The sequence below is a fragment of the Saimiri boliviensis genome, chromosome 16, assembly GCF_048565385.1.
Source record: "Saimiri boliviensis isolate mSaiBol1 chromosome 16, mSaiBol1.pri, whole genome shotgun sequence".
In the NCBI taxonomy this organism is placed as follows: domain Eukaryota; kingdom Metazoa; phylum Chordata; class Mammalia; order Primates; family Cebidae; genus Saimiri; species Saimiri boliviensis.
The window spans coordinates 48,481,175-48,504,825 of record NC_133464.1 but is presented as its reverse complement, the minus strand read 5'-3'; the positions used below and the strand labels follow the sequence as shown (position 1 = coordinate 48,504,825).

At 33.8% G+C, this 23,651-nt stretch overlaps 1 long non-coding RNA gene across 1 annotated transcript in view; it reads right to left on the bottom strand.

The window, feature by feature from the left end:
• Positions 1–1,606: 1,606 nt before the first annotated feature.
• Positions 1,607–23,651, bottom strand: part of LOC104651246 (uncharacterized) — a 99,599-nt gene continuing 77,554 nt past the window's right edge. Inside the window, exons 7-8 of the long non-coding RNA XR_744740.3 lie at positions 20,133–20,221; positions 1,607–1,781 (exon numbers count right to left, since the gene is read on the bottom strand). This is a non-coding gene — a long non-coding RNA (uncharacterized LOC104651246). The remainder of the gene's footprint in view (positions 1,782–20,132; positions 20,222–23,651) is intronic.

Here is a 23,651-nt window from a genome sequence, read left to right as displayed (position 1 = left end):
AAAATCTACTCAGACCTGAACTAATTATAGCAGCAAACTCAACTTCCACTCATTTCTCAAGAATGTTAGAATTTCCCCATAAATTATAGAAATACAAATTGGATTTTTTATTTTTGCCAACTCAATAATGCACGTTTATTACCTATTGGCTGTTAAGAAATAATGTTCAAGCATATCAAAATGTTTTATTGTTTATATTTGATATTCTATATCAAATATATTTAATTTTATATTTCTAACATCATTGTGATAGAAAAGAAGCTAATTTTAGTGCCTAAGATTATAAAAGTAAAAATGTATTTACTATAACACAAACATATCTCTGCTCCTCTGATTATAGCAAAAAGAATATACTGTATCATTTTTCATTTAACAGATGAACTATTGAAAAAAACAATTGTTAATAAACTGTCATATTATCTTCTATAAATATTTAAGTGTGAGGGAATCTGAAATATATTTCCAAGTTTCTTAATCAAATTCTTAAAATTTTTGTCACTGGGATTATACTTCGATAATATCTTTAGTGTCAAGAGATGTAAAAGTGAGTATTAGAAATAATAAATAGGGATAAACTCCAATTTGATATATTAGTAATCGAAAATGACTCTTGAAGTGTTTTGGACAGTTTTCCAAGCCTGGAATAAAAATTCATTAGAATGTCTGACCACATTATAATGTTCTTGCATAATTTGTTAAATGGCTTATGTTAACAAGATAAAAAAAATGGATATAACTAGAACTGTTTGACCTCCTTTAATGTTTGAGTATTATATGTTAGTGCTATAACTCAAAGGAAAATATCTACAGAATCCTCTCATTTGAGCCTCTCAAATGCATGTGACATTGATCCTTAGTAATCATTCAATATAAGCATTCCTGAAACACTAGGAAAATTCCAAAGTCTTAACAAACCAAAATACATTGTAACAGAATTATCTTAATTCAATTCAGCAAATAAGTAGTCACTTTCATTTCTTCCAGATATTCAGGTAAAACACTGACGTGTAATTGAAATGTACAATTTTCATTGTGCTTACTCTCTACTGATTGTCAACTGCAAATAATAGTTCCACATTATGTGGTAATACAGTTCATATAAAATAGCATATGATTTTATTATTAATATTATTTTGTCTAGTTTTCAGGCAAGGTAGAATCACTGAAAAAGAATTAAATGTAAAATTTGAATCTAAATATCACCTAGGTAGAATTATTATCAACAATTTATGTTTTTATTTTTTGTGTTTGTTTTGCCATTTTCAAAACTTTCAAAAATTTTGCTATTTTTGAAATCAGATTCTATATTTTGAATTAGTTATTTCAAAATCTTCCTTCTAGGTTACTTTTTAAATGAACAAAATGTTAAAAATACAAGACAAATATTTTAAAAGTATTTTTAAATAAGAAAAGCATATTATCCAATATAAAATTGAAAGATAAAAATTATAATTACTAGAACTCTTTTATAATAAAGAAGACTTGTAGAATAAAATAAAACTCAGTTTCTGAATTAACAAAGAATTGTGTGTAGTATTTTTAGCCAATGTATAAATAACTGTATAAATAATTTAAATTATTACAGATATAATAGAAAAGTATTTTATAAGTTTTAACAAATTAAATTATACTATTCAAATTTGGAGTATAGATAAGGATTGAGACATATACTATTAATGGAGGTGGAAGGCAGAGCTAATGGTGAAGCTAAACAAGGCCAAGTTTGTCTTCCATTTCAAGAATTCACTTTTGTAACATATGTTTACATTCTTTATTCTAATCTGAAATTGAATAAAGACAAGCTCACAAATTAATTTCACAAATATTCTTTCCAAAAATATGTTTATTAATTCCTTTACCTGTTAAGGTTCTATTGCAGGTAATTTCTTGAGAATTATATATTTGTGGTTGGTATATGTATGATTCTCTGAATAGATAGGCACACCATTTATGTCTATCACATATAAATGAGATGCTTACCTGAATACAGAAGTCTCAGGTTAAAAAATTTTGCCCTAAATTCTGTAGTGATTGATAGATTGCTAAATTTTTCTCCCATTCTGTAGGTTGTCTGTTTACTCTGATGAAAGTTTTATTTGGTGTGCAGAAGCTCTTTAGTTTAATTAGGTCCCATTTGTCAATTTTTGCTTTTCTTGAACTTACTTTTGGCTATTTCATCATAAAGTCTTTGCCCATGTCTGTGTCCTGATTGGTACTGCCTCAAGTTTCTTGGGTTTTACATTTAAGACTTTATCCATCTTGAGTTAATTTTGTATAAGGTTGTAAGGAAGGGATCCAGTTTCAGTTTTCTGCATATGGCTAGCCAGTTCTCCCAACACCATTTATTAATTAGGGAATCGTTTCCCCATTGCTTGTTTTTGTTGGGATTGTTGAAGATTAGATGGTTGTAGTTGTGTGGTTTTATCTCTGAGTTCTTTATTCTCTTTTCATTTGTCTATGTGCCTATTTTTGTACCAGAACCATGCTGTTTTGGTTACTGTAGCTTGTAGTATAGTTTGAGGTCTGGCAGTGTGATGCCTCCAGCTTTGATCTTTTTGCTTAGGATTCTCTTGGCTGTGCAAGCTCTTTTTTGGTTCCATATGAATTTTAAAATAATTCCTTCTAATTATGGGAAGAATGTCAATAATAATATAATGGGAATAGTATTGACTACAAATTGCTTTGGGCAGTATGGCCATCTTCACAATATTGGTTCTTCCTAACCATGAGTATGGAATGTGTTTCCATCTGCTTGTGTCCTCCCTGATATACTTAAGCAGTGGTTGGTTTGTAGTTCTCCTTAAAGACGTTCTTCACTTCCCTTGTTAGCTGTATTCCAAGATATTTTATTCTTTTTATGGCAACTGCAAATGGGAGTTCATTCATTATTTGGCTTTCTGCTTGCCTGTTGTAGGTGTATAGCAATGCTTGTGATTTCTGCACATTGATTTTGTATCCTAAGATTTTGCTGAAGTAGCTTATCAGCTTAAGAAGCTTTTGGGCTGAGTTAATGGGGTTGTCTAGATATAGAATCATGTCATTTGCAAACAAAGACAATTTGACTTTCCCTCTTCCTATTTAAATATGATTTATTTTTTCATTTTGCCTGATTGCCATCGCATGGCAGTCTGGTGATTATTAAAAAGTCAAGAAATAACAGATGCTAGCGAGGTTGCAGAGAAATAGGAACACTTTTACTCTGTGGACAGGAATGTAAATTAGTTCAACCAAAATTGTGGAAGACAGTGTGGCGGTTCCTCAGATATTTAGAACTGGAAATACTATTTGACCTAGCGATCCCATTACTAGGTATATACTCTAAGGAATATAAATCATTCTATTATAAGGTACACACACACAAATTTCACTGCAGTACTATTCACAATGTCAAAGACGTAGAATTAACCCAAATGCATCAATGATAGACTAGATTAAGAAAATGTGATACATATACACAATGGAATACTGTGCAGCCATAAAAAGGAATGAGGTCATGTCTTTTACAGGGGCATGGATAAAACTAGAAGTCATTATTCTCAGCAAACTAATGCCAAAACAGAAAATCAAACACCACATGTTCTCACTTATAAGTGGAAGCTGAACAATGAGAACACATGGACACAGGGAGGGGAACAACACTAACTGAAGCCAATTGAGGGAGGTTGGCAGAGGAGAGCATTAGGAAAAGAGCTAATGCATGCTGGGCTTAATACCTACGTGATGATTGATCTGTGCAGCAAACCACTATGGCACATGTTTACCTATGTAACAAACCTGCACATCCTGCACATGTTCACTGGAACTCAAAAAAAAAAATAATAATAAAATCATTATTTTAAAAAATTCTATAGTGATTGCTTCATTTTCTTCTGGGAAGTTTTGTGATATAGAAAAGCAATGACCAGTTTAAAGAAAATAAGTTTTTTTGTGTGCAAATTTTTGTTATTCTTGAAATTCAAAAGGTGGCAGGATTTTTTCTAAAGAAATACTTGTTGGCTGTTATTTTTTTTCCAAAAATCAGAATCAGAATTTTAATGTACATATTCAGTATGCTTTTAACTCTAAGTTTTTAGCCATTATGGATTTTATGACAATGAAGATTTTATGTTTTTCTTTGTCTGATCTATCTCCTTTTCTTTTATTGTCATTTTACAAATTTTCTTTCTTCTTATAGCTTTTTTTTCCCCCCAGATTCAAGGAGATTGTGTATTCTTTCAACGTAGTAACTGCATAAACTTATAAAGTTGTTTTCTTCATTTTTCATTAACAAAGTATTTAATATTTGTTTGCCCTTTTATTTTATTTAATTTTTTAAATTCTCTAGCTCAAGTTTCCAAAGGCAATAAAAGTTTTGAAAACAGCAATCAAGGACTATCAATAGTATAGGAGGTGCAAGCTGCAGTATTCCAAACCCAGTGCCAATATCAGCAAGCAAGCTATTGAATCTGGTGCCCAGAAGTGGCAGTAGGGTCTTCTGTCATGCAAATTTCTTGTCATTCAGATGATACAGCTCCAAATCTAATTATCTACCAGTTACCCTGTAAGTTATGTATAGTTTTACTAACAAACGTATTTTATCCTAAAATTGTTCAGTTTTTGTTTTTGTTACTTGCATCTGAGACCTAACTTATTTAGGAACGCAGAAATATTTGCTCCTTGCCATCTTTCTTTTATTTTCTCATTTATTCTGTGTTATATATCTTTGACTTACATTCTAATAAATGATTTTATGGATGATATATTATTGCTACCATTTTAAAGAATTGTTATAGCTACTTTTCTTTCTTTTAAAAAGATCATTGTTATTCTTTAATCTCTTCAGATAAAATTATAATTGCTAATGTTTATATATAATTATCATCAACATACAAATTCTGAAGGTTATTCTGGTAAGGAGGTAAATATTTTATATAAAGAAAGCCCCCTAGAATCATATCACGAGGACCTTCTGGAAAGAATAGGATCAGGTGCTTTCTCCATAGTTACTGCCCCAAATAGAAGTTCTATTTATAGAGACCCTGTCTGTTCAAGATAATCTGTATTAGTTGAGCTCTAATCTAATTTCTATGAACCACTGAATTGATTTAACCATTTACTGTCCTTTTAACTGCCTTTGATTTCTGAGCCCTATATGTTTACTTTTATCAGTTCATGTATTTTTTTTATTACAGGTCCCTGGCATCTCTCCTCACGTTCTTCATATTTTGTATCGTGGCCTTACTTACAACTTATTTCCCTGACTGTTCTTCCCAAATACATTTGTAAGCTTGCAATTCAGCCATTCCAAATGTGCTCTAATGACCACCTGCATTTGACTGTTCTAAATTAGCCAAATTACTCTCTACTTTTCAATTATTTCTAATAGTTATTATACTATTCAACACATCTATAATAAATTTCCATTCTTCTCATTAAAGGTGATAATTACTTTCATTCAAAATTAATCCAACATATATAATAAGAAAAATATCCATACTATTAATAGGCACTAAGTATACATTGTGGTTTCTTTAATAGTCATATGGGAAATTTACACTGGCTTTTTGTTTATACCCATAAATAAATGATGTGAAATAACACTGGCTCTAAAGAGACAGAATTTATTCAAACTCCATTATCCTATTCATATTGGTAGTTTAAGGAAGCTGTTTGAGTCTTATTAAATTCTCAAAGCTCTGTGGTTCCATATCTCTGAAATGGTAATTAAATTAATTGAAATCATTCAATCTTGATTGTAGATTCCTTTAAATTATTTAAAGTTTCAACCAATAAGACCACATAATAATGAATTATACAGTAAAGTTATATTTTTTAATGTACTGCATTGTATAATTGATTATTTTGTCCTTGCATCTGTGAACTCTGTTTTCAGCAAATAACATATCAACCAGATTGATCCTTCTAAATGCCAACAGATCTCATTATTCACCTACTCAAGATTCTCCAGTGCACTTCCATCATTATCAGATTACCAATCAAATTCTCAATGGTCTATGAAGCCCTTTAGGATCTTTTCAACACTCTCTCTCTACTTTAGGCATAGTACTTTACTACTATTCCTTTAATATGACAGAGCCCTACCTCAAGGTCTTTTCCTTTCCTGTTCACTCTTGGCTTTTTCTGAAAGCTCTTCCTTCAGATAGACTCATGAGCATGACCTATAACTTAATCTCATCAGGTCTTTGTTCAAGTATTTCATACTTTGTGAATTTCTATGTATTTTGGAAAATACCAAGTCATTGGGATTTTCTCTAGAAGAGAGTTTTATTTATTCTGTTTCTTTCATGGAGAGAAACATCATAGAACCCTTCCATCCTAGTTTATGTAATTTGACTTCAGGTTTTGCCTAAAAGCTGAATCTGGGGTATTTGAAAGTTTGAACATTTTTTGAATAAAGGATTGCCTGTATACATTAATGAAACACAAAATAAAGAGCTATTAAACACATATAATTTTAACAAAATAAAAGAAAAAATGATAGAGAGATAATGCTACATAGAAGAGAAAAGAGAGCTGCTAAAAGGTGGTACATCATTAGCCAGGAATGGTGGTACTTGCCTACAGTCTCAGTTACTAAAGAGGCTAATGCTGTAAGATCACTGGAATCCAGAAGTTCAAGACCAGCCTGAGCAACATAGTAAGACCTTGTGTCTAAAAAAGAAAAAAAGATTGTGTGTCAAAAGGGGTGTGAACAATAAACTAGTTTCTCAGAGCCCTTGAGAGATCCAGGTGCTGAATGTTGTTTCCAAAGGATGAGAGTAAAATAGTAGCTGAAAAAGTAATTGGAATTTTTTAATATTGAAAATGTGTCCCAGCTCTATATCCAGTGTCCAAGCAATTGGACTTCTATACCCCTAGGTAGTAGAAAACAAGTGTTATTGGGGAATTTAAATGACCCAAAAGGACAAGATTTCAAGCTTTGGTATTTTAGAGTTAATTAACCTAAAGCAAAAGTTGATGATTGATAAGGAACGTTAAGTTACTAAGTTCCTAATTGCTTTTTCATGCTATTTTATTCTTATATACCAGAAGTTAACTCATGATAACCACACAGGTTAGGAAAGTTTGCAACACAAAATAATGAAGGATGGATATCAAAAAGTAATTACCCTAGAAGAAACAGATATAATCCATGAAATAAAAGAAAATTTAAATAAATACCACTCTAATTAGGATGTTCAATAAATTTCCAGGAATGATTGCATCTATAATAAAGAGAATATTTGAAGAAAATCTGAGAAAATTCATTCTGGAAAAATATAACTATAGATATTTATGTGAAATAACTGCGAACTGTAGAAAATTAAGTTGAAGCATCTCCCAGAAAGTAGGGGGGAAAAAGAGAGAAGGAAAAAACATGCGAGAAAATGTAAAGAAAAATTTCAGGAAATCCAACATCTGATTTATACAATTCTCTGTAACTTATAAAAATAGAGAAAATTGAAGGAAGAAGAAAATCTGCAAAACGTTATTTTAAATCTTCAAGAGAAAAAGTATAGTACTCTCCAGATCTTTTTTTTTTTTTTTTTTTTTTTTCTGAGACGGAGTTTCGCTCTTGTTGCCCAGGCTGGAGTGCAATGGCACTATCTCGACCCACCGCAACCTCCGCCTCTTGGGTTCAGGCAATTCTCCTGCCTCAGCCTCCTGAGTAGCTGGGATTACAGGCACATGCCACCATGCCCAGCTAATTTTTAGTATTTTTAGTAGAGACGGAGTTTCACCATGTTGACCAGGATGGTCTGGATCTCTTGACCTCGTGATCCACCCACCTCGGCCTCCCAAAGTGCTGGGATTACAGGCTTGAGCCACCGCGCCTGGCCCAGATTTTATACATTAAATAAACACATGAACACATACCTCAAGGTACATTTTCATGAGTTTGTAGTAAAATTGGGGAAATAGTAACTCCTACAAGCTGCTAGACAGATAAACAAAACCAAACAGTTTATCTACAAACAAAATGGCCTTAGACTTTTTCAAGAGCTGCATCAGCTACCGGAGGGCAAGGGAGCAAGGCTTTCATGTTTCCCAGGGATCCTGTCTCTTCAACTCTGAAATGTTTAACTTCCTAAGCTACCAATTGATTAAAACACTGTAAAACATTTTTCAGAAATGCCAGGACTTCCCACATATCTGCTCCTCTGAAATTATTAGCATGTGTTTTGAGGAAGACCTATAATTGGGACTAGAGTCAAAGGCAGCCTCAAGAAAGCTGGTTCACAGCAGGAACAGAGGACAAACAGTTTAGATGAAGCAGGAAAGTGAAAAGGTGTGTTTTAGGAAGATGGTGTCAAGGGTCAGACCTAATAAAATACTGGAGGTATAACTTAAACATTTCTAAAAATTCGAATGAGATATAATAAATAATGCAAAGACAGCAGAAGGCCACAAAAGTATTAAAAATGCAATTAATTTTAAAAAATAGAAAAGCCCAAATGCAATTATAATACCCTAATATTTCTAAAGGCATGCATAATCACATAAAGTTAATTTTAACTAAAATATGGCTAGAAAAATACTGAGAAAATTCATGCCAGGCCTGATGGGTGAAGGAGGGGAAAGGGAAAAACCACATTTCGTCCCTTATAGCAAGGGGCAATAATAAAGTCTCACATGGAGTATTAAACAACACAGTGCACATATTAAAAACATGAAAGTAACGGCTGAACAGTGTTTAAAAGTGAGTGTATTTGAGAAGCAGGGATGGGGTGAAGGCATTGGGAGCATGGGGAAATAAGCGAGTAACATTTTTAACTATATTCTTTTGGTACTTCTTAAATATTTTTTGCTAAGTTATAAACTATTTTGATTAAACTTTTTTTTTCTGGTTTAAAGAAGCATTAAAATATCTGATACTCCTGTGATTTTTTATGGACTCATAGAAGTCAGGATTGACTTATAAGATTTATTTTCATTTTAGACAATGAAATACTACCAGAAATATATTGGAAGGAGCCATTTTAGCCTAGTGAAATAAAACAGTCTCTCTGTCTGTCTCTCTCTACCCGTCATACTTTTGGCTCTGAAAATCACTTTACTTGTTTGATGATTTCTACTCCTATTTACCATTTGTTTTATTTTTTGCAGTATTTGCAGTATTTCATTCCTTTTTTTTTTTTTTTTTTTTTTTTTTTTTTGAGACAGTCTCACTCTGTTACCCAGGCTGTAGTACAATAGTGTGATCTCAGCCGATTCTCCTGCCTCAGCCTTCCAAGTAGCTGGGATTACAGGCATGTGCAACCACGCCTAATTTTATATTTTTAGTAGAGACGGAAGTTTCAACATGTTGTTCAGGCTGGTCTCAAACTTCTGACCTCATGTCATCCACCTGCCTCAGCCTCCCAAAGTGCTGGGATTACAAGCGTCAACCCCGCACCTGGCCCGATTCCCATTCTTCTAAGTTTTATGTCTCTTGTCATTTTGTAATTGATGTGTCATTAACAAACTGCCTTTGTTTTGTAACCACTTTAAGATGCTTCAGTTTTGTATTTTACAAGGGAAATTTAAATCATTTGCATTGATGATGATAAATAATCTATTTGGTTTTATTTCTTCTCTTCATTTTAGATTTAGTATTATTATTTATTGTTGTATTTTCATTTACTGTTTCATCATGCTTGTTTTGTTGGTTATGCTTCTTTTCCTTCCTTCTCCCCTGCCGAATTCAGCTTACTAGTTGTCTGAAACCCTTTTGGGCCACCTTGGGATCTTTGATCTTTATCTGGCCAAAGCTGGAACCTTGGCTTTCCCTAGCCAGCCTTCAGGTCTGTGGTATCAGCTTGTGAGAACCATAGAGATTTCCTCTGTGTTTATGTGCATACTTAAATGTTTCTCCGTCTAAAAACATGGAAGCAGAAAACATTACAGGACTTTTTTTTTCCCATAAGTTCCTTTGGGAAATTCTTTTTTCTTTGTATAGACAAATTTTTATGAACATTTTTTAGTTTTAGGATGGAGTAGCATGTGTAGATGTGAGAGTGTGAGTATTCGTTCCTAGAGCTGCCTTCATAAAGGCAGTTCAGGAGATCAGAGGATGGTGATTTCAGAAACGACCTAGAGGCATATCTTCCTCTGATGCTTGCATCAGACTGTAAAAGGAACCAGACTGAAAGCTCCAAAGTTCCAATTATACTGCTTGGCTGATTTCCATATGCAGTATTACTGAGGACTTTATTATCTGATCTATGATAAAGATTATCCAGCGAATTGTACAGTTGTGGAGGTTTTGAATGGAGGTCAAATAGGACAAGACCAAGATCAGTGGGTGGGAATTAGTCTGATTTTAGTTTTTCTTCATGGGAGTAAATGCATAAAAAATAAATCACTCTGCCTCTCAGAGGGTGAGTATTAAAGTGTTAAAATACTGGAATCTAGAAGAAAACCATCTGTGGTGAAAAACATTGATCAGCTATGTGACCTTGAATAAATTTAAACTTTCTTTGTCTCAGTTTATCTGTAGAATATTGATAATATTTTTGCCTATTTGTGGAATTTTTATGCAGCTTAACAAATTGTATCATGTAACGTGATTACAACAGGGCTTGACACATTAATAATATATTTTAGCTGTCATTTATTCTATGAATAAACTCCACTATGTTCTGTACTATGATGTTTATCCTGCAGAACTTCTAATTACATATATTATTAGTATTTGAGTTTTTACTCTTTGATTTTTCCATCCTAAAGTTTTTAACTGTTACCTTCTCAGTGAAGCCTCTCCTGACCACTCTTTAAAATTGCATCTCTCTCTCTCCATGTTGTTTAATCCCTTCTCCTGCTTTAATTTTCTCCTTAGTATTTAAAACCTTGTAGTATACCTACCTTATAATGTTCTTATTTAACTTTACTGTGATCTGCTCCCATTAGAACAATTTCTGTGTGATTTTCTACTGTATTTACAGTTCCTACAATATTGATTGGTACACAAATTGAGCAAAATAAGTCTTTTTAATTTAATTAAATTATTGTTTAAATTCTGAATTTATTCCTAAAGAGTCTTATCTAAAAATAGAAATGGAAGAATCAATAAAAGACAGCTGATTTCAGGGCAAATACAAGAAAGAGAAGAAAGCTGTCTATGTTCGTATTTTGAACGATTAGAAATTAGACTAGACATTAATGAATCATGTTAGGAACTTGCGAAACTCATGTGAGTCCTAGATTTTGGATTCAGGAAATGGTCAGCTTTTGTATATGATATTCACTTTTTAAATTAATTTTAATTTAATTCATATATATTTATCTCATAATGGTTGCTACATACAAAGTTACTTTATACTGTTACCTCCTGGCCTCTACTCTCTGTGTTAAGAGATGTGTCTTCCTAGAGCAAATCAGTGCAGAGTGAGCCACAGCTGCTGACATGAAGCAGGACTCAAGAGAGAAAATGATGAACTTCAGAAATGTAGAGAAGTTATCTTAGAACAGGGTGAGATGAGCTGACCAACCGAGATGGGTTTTTGGAAAGTGTTAGCCTTCTCTTATTCATAAAGTTAACTTTGGCAATTGTTGCCCATGTGTTGTATGGAGTCCAGGAGCCACATTTTGCTTCTTGTTGGCCAACAGCATTTCACACTGATGCACTGGGAGCCGGGATCACATTTATGGCCTCTGAAAGAGTTCTTAAGTTTTACACTTTCCTGTGGTGAAATTCCTGCCTTGTGTCTACAGAGTTCCAAATGTTGTCTTGTATCTTAAACTATTTCTGCCTTGTATTCTTGTGTATCTATCTTGTGTTCCTTAGTTTGTATTCATGAAGCCGGTTCAAATTAACATCAGAAGGGGTTTCTTTTCATAGGATATTAGGAATAAAGCGTATGTGTAAACAAATAGAAATTCATGTATTTACTTAAGGAAAATGAACTAATGGAAAAATGCTAGAAACATTTTGTTCTAGAAAAAGCAAGTGGTTGTAACAATAATGTAAAGTTTAGGAAAAAAATTTAAATTTGAAAATGAATAAAAACTAGAATGTATGTTTTGAAATCTCTGTGGACCGAGAGGAAATATTATACTGGCACAAATCTTTCATTTGAATTATTGAAAAATGTAATTGCCAAAGTTAGTCACAGAGCTATATTAGTCCTAAAAATGGAAGAGTGGTGTCTGTCTAGACCATATAAAAATAAAGTCACATAGTAATAGAGCAGGAAAAAAGGGAATATTGGCCAGTCTAGGAGAAAAAGCAAGCAAACAAAAAGTAAAAGATTTGGTTTATTTTTGTTTTTGTTTTTTTTTTTTTGTACTTTAAGTTCTGGGGTACATATGTAGATCAGGCAGGATTGTTGCATAGGTACACACATGGCAATGTGTTTGCTGCCTCTTTTTTGAACTTTGAAATCCTTAGGAGAAAAAAGAGACAACACATTTCCTATTTATTTTATATTAAGAAATATTAGAATACCACATTTTATATACCATATCAATGTAATATGAAGAAAACATAAAAACATCAAATCACGGTATGAATTGGTCAGCTTTTACTTTAATAGCAAGTTGTTGGCCGGGCACGGTGGCTCAAGCCTGTAATCCCAGCACTTTGGGAGGCCGAGGCGGGTGGATCACGAGGTCAAGAGATCGAGACCATCCTGGTCAACGAGGTGAAACTCCGTCTCTACTAAAAATTCAAAAAATTAGCTGGGCATGGTGGCGCGTGCCTGTGATCCCAGCTACTCAGGAGGCTGAGGCAGGAGAATTGCCTGAACCCAGGAGGCGGAGGTTGTGGTGAGCCAAGATCGCGCCATTGCACTCCAGCCTGGGTAACGAGCGAAACTCCATCTCAAAAAAAAAAAAAAAAAAAAAAAATAGCGAGTTGTTTATAAATTCAGTTTTATATTGTTTTGTCTTTGATTTCTTGTGTTGCTTATCTTTTAATTTCATAAAAAGTTATTTTCATTAAACCTACCAGTGTTTTATGCATCCTTTATTGGATATTAAATTATTTTTAAAGTTTTTTATATAAATACACATGTATTTGTATGTGTACACATATGAAAATAAATCATTATGATCACTAGCTGCAGCCATTGACTAAGTGTAGTAGAAATCATCAGCCTCAGGTTTAAGTAACTGTCAATGAGAAACAGTGAGATAATGATGTATTGCTGATACAGTTGTTTTCAGAATTCATACACAGTCATTATATTTTGTGTGGTAAGAAACCAGTACATTAGAAAATATGTTTTTGACCAGAATCCATAAAATGTAAACTAAAAATATTCTTTGATCTAGTCAACAGGGTTGAATTTCTAACTTTGCACACTAGAAATAAACAAATAACTCTTGTAAACTTGAGAGATTTGTTTGAATATTTAATTCCCAAGTAAAAAAAAAATCTGAAAGTATTTCTTCTTTCATGAAACAAATGCAACTAAAAATTTAAAGTTACTGGCCAGGTACAGTGGCTCATGCCTGTAATCCAGAACTTTGTGAGTCTGAGACGGGCAGATCACAAGGTCAAGAGATGAAGACCATCCTGGCCAAAATGGTGAAACCCAGTCTCTATTAAAAATTCAAAAGATTAGCTGGGTGTGGTCGCAGGTGCCTGTAATCCCAGCTACTCGGGAGGCTGAGGTAGGAGAATTACTTGAACACAGGAGGCGGAGGTTGCAGTGAGGCAAGATCATGCCATTGCACTTCAGCCTGCTAACAGAGCAAGACTCCATCTCAAAAAAAAAAAAAAAAAAAAATTAAAGTTGCTTATATAAGTTTAACTTAAAACAGTAGAGAACATATTATTACACACAAAATGTATGTAAGCATATAATTAACCATACAATACTATATAATTCCTCATGCAATTAATTTTCAGAATTCTATCACAGCAAACTTAGGTGGTAAAAAATACTAAAACTGAGGAAGTGGTATTTTACATAAATTTGCCAAAGTCATACAACTAGTTAAAGATAGTCAGGATTCAAAGTCAGGTGGTAGGGCTCTGGGAATGAAAATCTTAATCACAATGCTAAAGCTAAACTTGTAAAATTGTATTTTTTTAAATTGTATGTATTTTTTTAAATCTTTACAAAAATAGTGACACACATTTCTCAGCACATTGATTATTCACCCATTTAAATAAAAACATACAGGTATTTTTAAAAATTTATACCAAATTAGCACTTACTAGTACAGTGAACAATGGACATGTCATAGTTCACCTAAACATTCACTCATTAATAGATGTATAGATTAATTCTGATTTTTTGCTAATTCAAAGAATTCCACAAAGATTTTTGTTTGTCTTTCTAAGTGTAATTGTAGCTGTAAGGTAAATTAAAGAAAATGAAATGTTAGTTTCAGTAGGTATTTTAAACTCACATCAATATTGCCAAATATTCAGGTCTAAGAAAATATAACTCTGCCAAGCATATGATATTGACTGTTTTTCCATACCCCTCTCATATTGGAAATATTTCTTATCATATCAGTTTTTTGGGGAAATCTGAATGGAAAAAAATGTTTTATCTTTTATATTAATTTTTAATTTGAGAAAAGTTGAAAATCGTTATACCTAATAAAAATAATTCCTCCCCTGTGAATTCTTAATTCTCAGCCATTGCCCATGTTTCTGTTGAGTTACTGATCTGTGTTCAATGGACTTGTGAGAGCCTCTGTCATATAGTCACAATTTGTCCCCGAGATTTTATTTCAGTTATATGATTAATATTTTGTCTTACAGGCAAATAAAATCTCATATTTGATTTCATATACTTAAATTTGTTTTATAGACTTTTTCAGTCTAGAAAAACATTGTCCTTTATTTCTGAGTACTGTTTATTATATTCATTGATAGAAATCTTGTGATATGCTTCTTTTCAAATTGATATTAGGAAACATTAGACGTCTTGGTTGCTCTTCTAATTTTTAAATCTATTGTCATTCCTTTTATTTTTGGTTAATTACCAAGATATTTCCAAGAATTTTAATCCCAAACTTTTAGCAATTAAAAAAAATCATTTCAGTTATCGCATTTTTAATTTTCAAAACTCATTTCTTGTTCAATGATTTTTTTTTTTTTTTTTTGAGACAGAGTCTCACTCTGTTGCCAGGGTCCAGGCTGGAGTGCAGTGGTGTGATCTTGGCTAACTGCAACCTCCACCTCCTGAGTTCAAGCAATTCTTTGCCTCAGCCTCTCTAGTAGCTGGGACTGCAGGCGCACACCACCATGCCCAGCTAAGTTTTGTATTTTAGTAGAGATGGAGTTTCACTATGTTGGCGAGGTTGGTCTCGATATCTTGATCTCGTGATTTGCCCACTTCTGCCTCCCAAAGTGCTGGGATTACAGGCGTGAGCCACTGCACCTGGCCTGTTCTACGATTTTTATTATAATATTTGATTATTGTTCTGGGGCAATATTTTATCACTATGAGATTTTATCTATTTTTTTTTTCTGTATTCTTCTACTAGTCATGCTATTTCTATTTCATCTGTTTTTCTATTACAAGCTTTGACTTCCCTTTTATATTGGGGGCTTTCCTGAATTCCCTGGTGATCCTTGAGGTTCCATCCTTATTAAAGGTGAAACTTTGAAAAGCAGCTTGAGGACCCGTCAGTAGTTCATTAGCGGTGGTCAGCAGAGCAAATTCTCTGGTACCTGTCAACTTTTCACTGAAACTCCAGAATTCAGTATGTAGATGATTTTTGCTTTTAGTTTTAAAGTGAAGCGTATTTTCCTTCATCAATTGTCTAGACTTTTTCAAGATTATGTAAGCATGGCTGTATGTGTTTGGAAGTTTTGCTGGGGGCTGTGGGTCTCAACATTCAGTTCTCAGGCTCTCACAATTTGTTCAATGTCATCCTCCAAGTCAACTTTCCAAATTACAAACTAGTTTTACTGTAGTTTTTTTAAAAGAACTTTTTCTCCTATGAGGTGGGGAAGGAATGATTTTCCCAATGGTTGTATAGCTAGAGGGTATAAATGGAACACTCAATTTTTGCCTCAGTTTTGTCTTTAGCCATACCCATTTTTTCCAGTACTGCTGCCAAATTTTTAAAATATTTTTTTCTGCATCTTTTTCTTACGACATCTTTCTAATGTGTTTCTTGCCTATCATCAGTTACTGGAGTTTAGAGTGAAGTATTCTTGTTTCATGAAAAAAATGCCTTATTGTCTTTTTTTGGGTTCCCATTGTATTTGAATTAATTTATAGAGAAAATGGGGAAAGTTTTTATTTTAATGTAAAGTCAGAGTCAAAAAATTGTTTCTTTACCTTAATGTAATATTTTAACTAGATTCCTCTTACTAATTTTAAATGTTTTAAATAAATTCTGTTCCATATTTTCTAAAACTTCTTATCAAGTTGCATGTAGTATTATGCTTTAGTCTGTTTTGTGCAGCTATAACTGAACAGTTGAGACTTGGTTGTTTAAAATGAACAGAAATGTATTGGCTCATGGTTATGAAGGCTAGAAAGTCCAAGATCAAGCGGCCAGCATCTGGTGAGGGTCTTTTTGCTGAGTCATTCCATGATAGAAGGTCAAAGAGGGAGAGGCTGTAGGCATTATCTTTTTTTATAAGTTACCCATTCCCTCAATAAGGAACACACTCCTGTGTTAATGACATTAATCAATTTGCTCTGTTCTTAGGGCCTAATCACCTCTTACTAGACCCCATCTCCTAACACTGAAACATTGGGGATTAAGTTTCCAAAACACATTTTTGGAGGTGTGTATTCAAATCATAGCATATTTCTATGTATTTAAGCTTTCAAGAATTTGGCTCTATGTGTCTTTTATTGTCTCTAATACTGTACATTTATGATTTCTGTACTGTTCCTTACTGCCACACTGATTTAATTAGGATTTATTAATGTCATTGTTTCTTTTAAGAAAAGCTTCTTTATGTATTTGCTTGTCACTATTTTTTTCCTTTATTAACTTTAGTTTTCGTCATTATTCTCTATTCTGACATGTTGGTTCATTAATTTCTTTTTATAACTTCCTAAGATGGATATTAAATTCTAATGATTTATTTATTTAGTTTTATTTTTAACCAGTTAATATATTCATACCTTTAGACATATATTAGAAATTTTGGTATAAGTTCTCTTTTTTATTGCTTTATAAACAACAAATTTCCAGTTTTTCTTTCTTCTTTGATCCAAGGATTATCAAGATAATGGGTAGTTAATTCCAAATTTATCAAAATTTGAAAGTTTTTTATTTCAAATTTTTTTAAGTTGTAAAATTTACATGTTTTCATTCTGATGAGCTATTTTTTAATATGGAAAATAATTTAATTGGTAGTTCACACACATAAGGGAAAATATATATTATATTCATTGAAAAATGTTTTCTATATATTGTAACAATGTGGGTTTGTTAGTTTTATTTCTCAAATTTATTATTTCTTACTTGTTTTCTACATCTGCAAACCATTTCAATACGTATCACTTTAAATTCTCCTGTATGATAGTATTTACATAAAAATCTCTTTGAGTATCTACCATTTTGTATATTGGCTGTTACATTGTTTGGTGAATACATTTTTATGATTAATATTTTATTTGTAAATTGTACTTTTGTTATCACTTAATATACCACTTTGTTCTAAATGGTAATTTAACCTTTAAACCCATCTTTCACTAACTCGATGTACTGTCTTGAATTTTAATAAATATAACTGATAATGCTTTGAGGAGCCACATTAACTGGAATACTTTTAAAAGAAGTATTCTATCTTCATAATATATTCTTATTATTCTATCTTCAACATTTTTTCCCTTTATTGCTTTGTGTTATATTTTGGGAGTCAAGTTCTTTTTCCTGTTTATTAACAAACAAGAAGAGTTTATCTTTAAAAACATAAAAAAGCAAAAATTTATCCTCACAGAGAATGCTACCTGTTATTGATCCTACACTTTTCTATTTGAATTATTTTCTAATCTTCTCCTTATCACCTATTGAGGATGAATATTTTATGCATAACTGCTAAAACAATCTCCAGTATCTAGCAAATTTGCATTCAATCTGACAGTGCTAAACTAAAATAAATATTTATCTAGCTCCCTGCCAAATGGTGTCTGAGGGACTTCTCTTTCTGGTTCTGTGAGGGGCATGGTTTCAAAGGCTGGAATTTACTGGTTCCATGTCTCCATCTGGGAACCAGAGGGGTTTCAAATGTAAAGTTCTTTGTCTGGGTTTCCCGCCAGCGCTAGGTAGAGAAAGCCAGGTGAGGCTCCTTTGTCCCAAAAAACCAGCCTAATGCCCTGGGAGGAGGGGACTCGGTAACTCAGAGTTGTGGACCAAGCAGCCAATCTGTTATCAGAGTCAAAGATCAATCACTCCAGAGGAAGTTTGAAAGAACTCCTCTCATTAGACTAGAACATGAATGGGGAGGGGATAACTCAAGTGTTAAAAGTCCAGCTGCTCCTATCTATACTGGGTTCCTTTTCTGAGTCCCCTCCCACAACATCTTGGGAGCTGTCTGTCTGTCTGTCTGTCTTTCTTTCTTTCTTTTTCTCTCTTTCTTTCTCTCTCTCTCTCTCTCTCTCTGTCTCTCTCTCTCTCTCTCTCTCATTAATCATTTTTCTGCAAAACTCTTTGGGTTCCTGATATTTATTTGAACAGTAAGCTCACCTTGCCTCCAGGGTCCCTTTCCTCATTCGTCCTGGTAAGAGAGGCCAAGAACCTCTTTGGAGCTGCGAGCTGGGGATGCTCCCTCAGTTACAGTGTCCACGTGTGCAAATAACTGTGAGGCCATACTGCCTACTTTTCTGATGGTAGGAGCCATGGGACTTTGAAATGTAGCAAGGAGATACTGAAGTGATAGAGACTTCTTGTACCAGTGTTCACATAGCCCAGGTGACACACTGGTTCCCAGTCAGACAAAAGCTCCTCACAAATTTTGGAATTAAGCTAGTCATCAATCCAAGTTTCTTGGAAAGAAACTCTTCCTATGTCATTAAAATTATTTTCATGAAAAATTAGAAAATGAGATTGCTTTTGAAGATTAATGTCACTTCAAACATTTTAATGTTTATATTTTCTTCAACTGATTTCTATCTGTTCTTCTCTTCCCGGCCATTCGAGCTGAAACTATTTTAAAATTCCGATTTTATATAAAAAACACATTCATTGTTAACTTCCTTGTGCCTTGTAGAACATATAACATAGAACATTATACCTTGTAGAACATGTTCTTTATAGATTTTTCAGGTAAGAGACCATGTTAAGTAAAAGAACAAGCACAGGGTTGGGATTTGAAAACGTAAGCTTCTAGTCCTATCTCCCACTTGGGAGTTCTGTGACATTTTACCTCAGTTTCTGTATGTCTAAAATAAAGAATTCCTCCAGCATAAGAAGAGTTCTGAGACTTAGAGGATATATGTGCTTATTACAGGCCACATGATTTGCACCTTTACTACCTAGAGCATTATTTGTAAAGGTATTTACATCTGAGAAATTTCTAACTCATATTTGATAAATTTAAAAATATATTTAATCACTATATAAGATTTGGAAAATAAGAAATATTCACCGTCTTCCAAAAGTTAGGGCAAAGTAAAATATATTAAAAATTGAGATATTTTAAATTATACGATGTAATAATGAAACAGTGTTATGTTCTACACAATAAATAATATTAAATTTGCATCAGACATAAATGCAGTATTATGTTAATCAGTTATCTTAAACCTATCTAATAAATTTTTCTTGAGATAAATGTCAAATGATGCCAAATATTTTAAATAAAATTTAAATTAATTTATACTTAGGTAATTACAAAAGTTCTATATTAATTCAACTGTCAGTTCAAAAATTTTAAGTGTAAAAAATCACAGTGCATTCTAAATTACAAAATTGTAATGATGTTGCCAATGTATTTCATCATTAATATTGACCTTAGTGTTGGGGCTGAAAAGATCCTTTATCCTAAATTTTATTCTAATTACTTCAATGGACCCTGTAAAACAACTTACAAGTCCTAAATAATTAGGACTTCTGTGAAAATTTGGAAATAAATATGGATACTTAGGCACAAATGGTTGATTTTGAAGATTATATGAAGACTAAATGCAGATCAATGTTAAATTTGTTTCAAAGAGTCAAACACAGACACAGTTTATAAACCTGGCAATTGTTTATGAAATAATTATTTTAAAAATATTTATCAAAATTATTTTAAATACTTTTTTATCCATGTAATAATAGTCTATTTTCTTGAGTATGCTTTCTTAAAATTAATTTTAGGCCAGTCTATGCAATCATCAGCTCCATCCTGAAAGGTAGAAAGAGAATATATAAGTTCTTTTTCACAGATAACCTTGCTGTTTCTATAATCTTATTAGTTATACAAAAAGAAAAACAAAGCAATAGCAATTAAAATAATCAAGATTAAAACAATGACCTAATTTAATAACTCAAGTAATAAATAAAAAACAAAACAAACATGACTTAAAAGGATGTTTCTTAGATTCCAAGAACAAGAATATACTTAGGCTTCAAGAAATGGAGACTACCAGTAATCCTTTTTTTTTTACTTTTCTTGTTCTGATTTTTCTCTTTGTCTTTCTCTGAGTTCTCCCATTAGTCATTTATCTTTTACTCTTTCTCCAAAGTAGACCACTACACAACTCCTAAAGTTATATAGGTGACAGTATAAGATGATAACCTTTGACTTTTCTATAATTGTATCTTGTCCAAGGCCCAAAGGCTGAGAACAGTAAAGTAGATTCCATTCATCTGAACATTTAAATGGCAGAAAGAAATTCTTCATTGCAAATGTGTTAAAATTAGGAACCCTTTTTGCCTACATGATCCGTCACCTGCCTCTAGGCTATTTAGAATTCATCAGTAGAAACTATTCACTAGGAAAGAGGATTCATTAGGGTAGAAGAGATGGGAGAAGAAAAACTTTTGAATTAAAGATTTTGGGAAACTCTCTGTAAAAGAGCCTAATAGTGAAGGCGCACTGTGATGGTTAATGCCGTCAACTTGCATATTAGAAGGATGCAAAGTATTCTTCCAGGGTTTATCTGTGACAGTGTTCCTGGAATGAGGAGACTTGCTGAGTCTTAAGTACTTCGTCTTTCTCCCATGCTGGATGCTTCCCACCCTTGAACATTAGACTCCAAGTTCTTCAGATTTTGGACTCTTGGATTTATACCAGTCATTTGCCAGGGGCTCTAGGGCCTTCAGCCACAGACTGAAGACTGCCCTGTCGGCCTCCCTACTTTTGAGCTTTTGGGACTTGGACTGGCTTCCTTGCTCCTTAGATTGCCTATGGCCTATTGTGGAACTTCACCTTGTGATCATGTGAGTCAATTCTGCTAATAAACTCCTGTTCATATACATTTATCCTATTAGTTCTATTCCTTTGGAGAACCCTGACTAATATACTCGCCAAATAATGAGGATCATCTAAATCCCATAAGTGTCCCACAAGAGAGAGACAGTTAGGGGATATGGATTCTAGGTAACCACCACATTAGTCATTCCGACCTTTCCTGATCCTCATCTCCTTCCCCCTTTTCTAGCTGAAAAGACCTCCTTATTTCCTTGTGTACATATAATCTTATTAGGGATATAGTGATATAGATGCAATATCTTATAAAATTGCATATTACATATATCGTATATAATTATATATCTTATGTATATATAAAAATGAGATTACATAATATATAATATGTAAATTATATATTATATATAAATATTATGTAATTATGTTGCAGGGCTTTTCCTATTTCGGCTTACGACAGGGTTCTTGGCTGTCCCCCAGCCTCAAAAATTTAGGCTTGCAAATGGTTTAAAGGTGGACTAAAGCAGAGTTTTACTGGGTGAAAAGGGAAAAAAAGGAAAAAGGGGATACTCAGTAAGGCTAGAGTTCCTGCTAGAGTGCTTTCTGCCTGCCGTTTGAATCTCAGGTTTCCTCCCTGCTGCAAAGGTCACAAACATCCCAAGGCTCCACCTCAGTGGGCAGGCTTCTCCAGGGAGCCCGTCCCACCTGGCTGTCTCATTCCCCCCTCTAAAGAAGTACATCTAACTGCTGTTGATTAAAGATAAGGATAAAGACCGATCTTAACTGCTTCCTGCTGACTTGGGGTGCTGTTTTGGGGAAACGGTAGTCAGAGCTCCCTCAGAGGCCTATCTAAGAGTTCCCAGCAGAAGGGGCCATCATCAGAAGCTCCAGTTGCATTACCATTGGACAAAGCTGGTTATTAGAAACCATATATTAAAATGAAGCCAGGGGAGGGATAAAGACAGCTCAAAAATTCTGAAGCTTTTTACCAGTTTGCACAGGGAGAGAGAGGCCAAAAGCCCGACTCGTTAAAACAAACAAGCAAACAAACCTTTTTTGCCAGCACATTGGGCCCATAGGTTCCCTTCCTCTAAGCCCAATCCGGAGCATACCATTTTAGGTTTGGGAAATTAACTATTTCCAGTTTGCAGGATGCATCTGAGGGGAATGCCTCATAGTACAGAGACACAATTACCTATCAGTAAAGAGGGAACTAGGGAGAAGAAAAGAAAAAAACAAAAAGAATGCATTTTTTCAAAGGAGTCCCAAGGGTTCAGGATGCATTCAAAAGAGGTTACAGACTTAAAATGAATGGCTGTCCATCTAGAAAGAGGGAAGCAGGTGTTCCTGGTTACTTTGTCTTCCTAGCAGATATCCAGACTATGTGAAGGAGAGAGGGAAGAGCATCCTCTTTCCCTCTTCTGTCCTTGCATCCCCAAGTCTGGTAACTTTGGCAGGCACCTCCATGAGTGCAAAAGCAGCTTGCACCCAAGAAGCAGGGAGGCCTAGAGAATAGGAATCATCTGCTTTCACCTATATCTCTTTCCACCTACTGTCAGTAGCCATGGAGTTCCCGAGACCTCATTTATGCCATGGATATTATCGTGGCCTTTATCTGTTAAACAGGAAGCTTGGGGTTGACTTAAATAGCAGAAATCAGTCACGCTCACCTGTGCTGTGCCTTTTAACCTCTGTTGTCATTTACCTCTGGATCCCTCATCCAGCTTTCTTTCCTAGGTCTTTGATCTGAAGCTTGAAATTGAGTTTGGGCCAAAAATGTGTCTCAGGGGGTTGCATGGACTCCTTATCATAAGCTGAATGATTAGGTGAAACTGTGGAACTGAGTCCTACTCCAACAAGGGTGAGGAAAAGATGTCTTGTGGCACACCCAGATAACTAGTAGCTATAGTTATACTTGCTAACATTTGGGTGCATGATACTTGGCTTTGGTTCACTCTCTTGGTCTTACTTTCCTAAAAGGAAACCTCTGAGTGATGGACATCCTATTCATTCACATCACCTGGGAGGATTTGCAGGATAATTGCTCAGAACTAGAATGTTGATTGGAATTTCTACATTACCCTTCTCTTGTGTTCTTTTCTGAGCTGCAGCCAGAGGTTGCTTTTGGTTCACAGGAACAAGCAGGGTTAGTCTAAAATGTAGGTGAAAACTAGTGAGTTTAGAATTTAATGACAAATATATGATAAAATTTGAAGCATGATTTATTTCTCTTCAGTCCTCATGTTTGTTAAAAAACAAATTGTAACCAGGGGAGGGTATTCAGCTCTCACTTCCAAAGAGGTTCTTGGCCTTGCTAACCCTGAAGAATGGGAAAAGGGGCCCCGGAGCCACAGTGAGTTTACCATTTGGATAAATATCATGGTCCCAAAGAGTTTTGTGGAAAAGC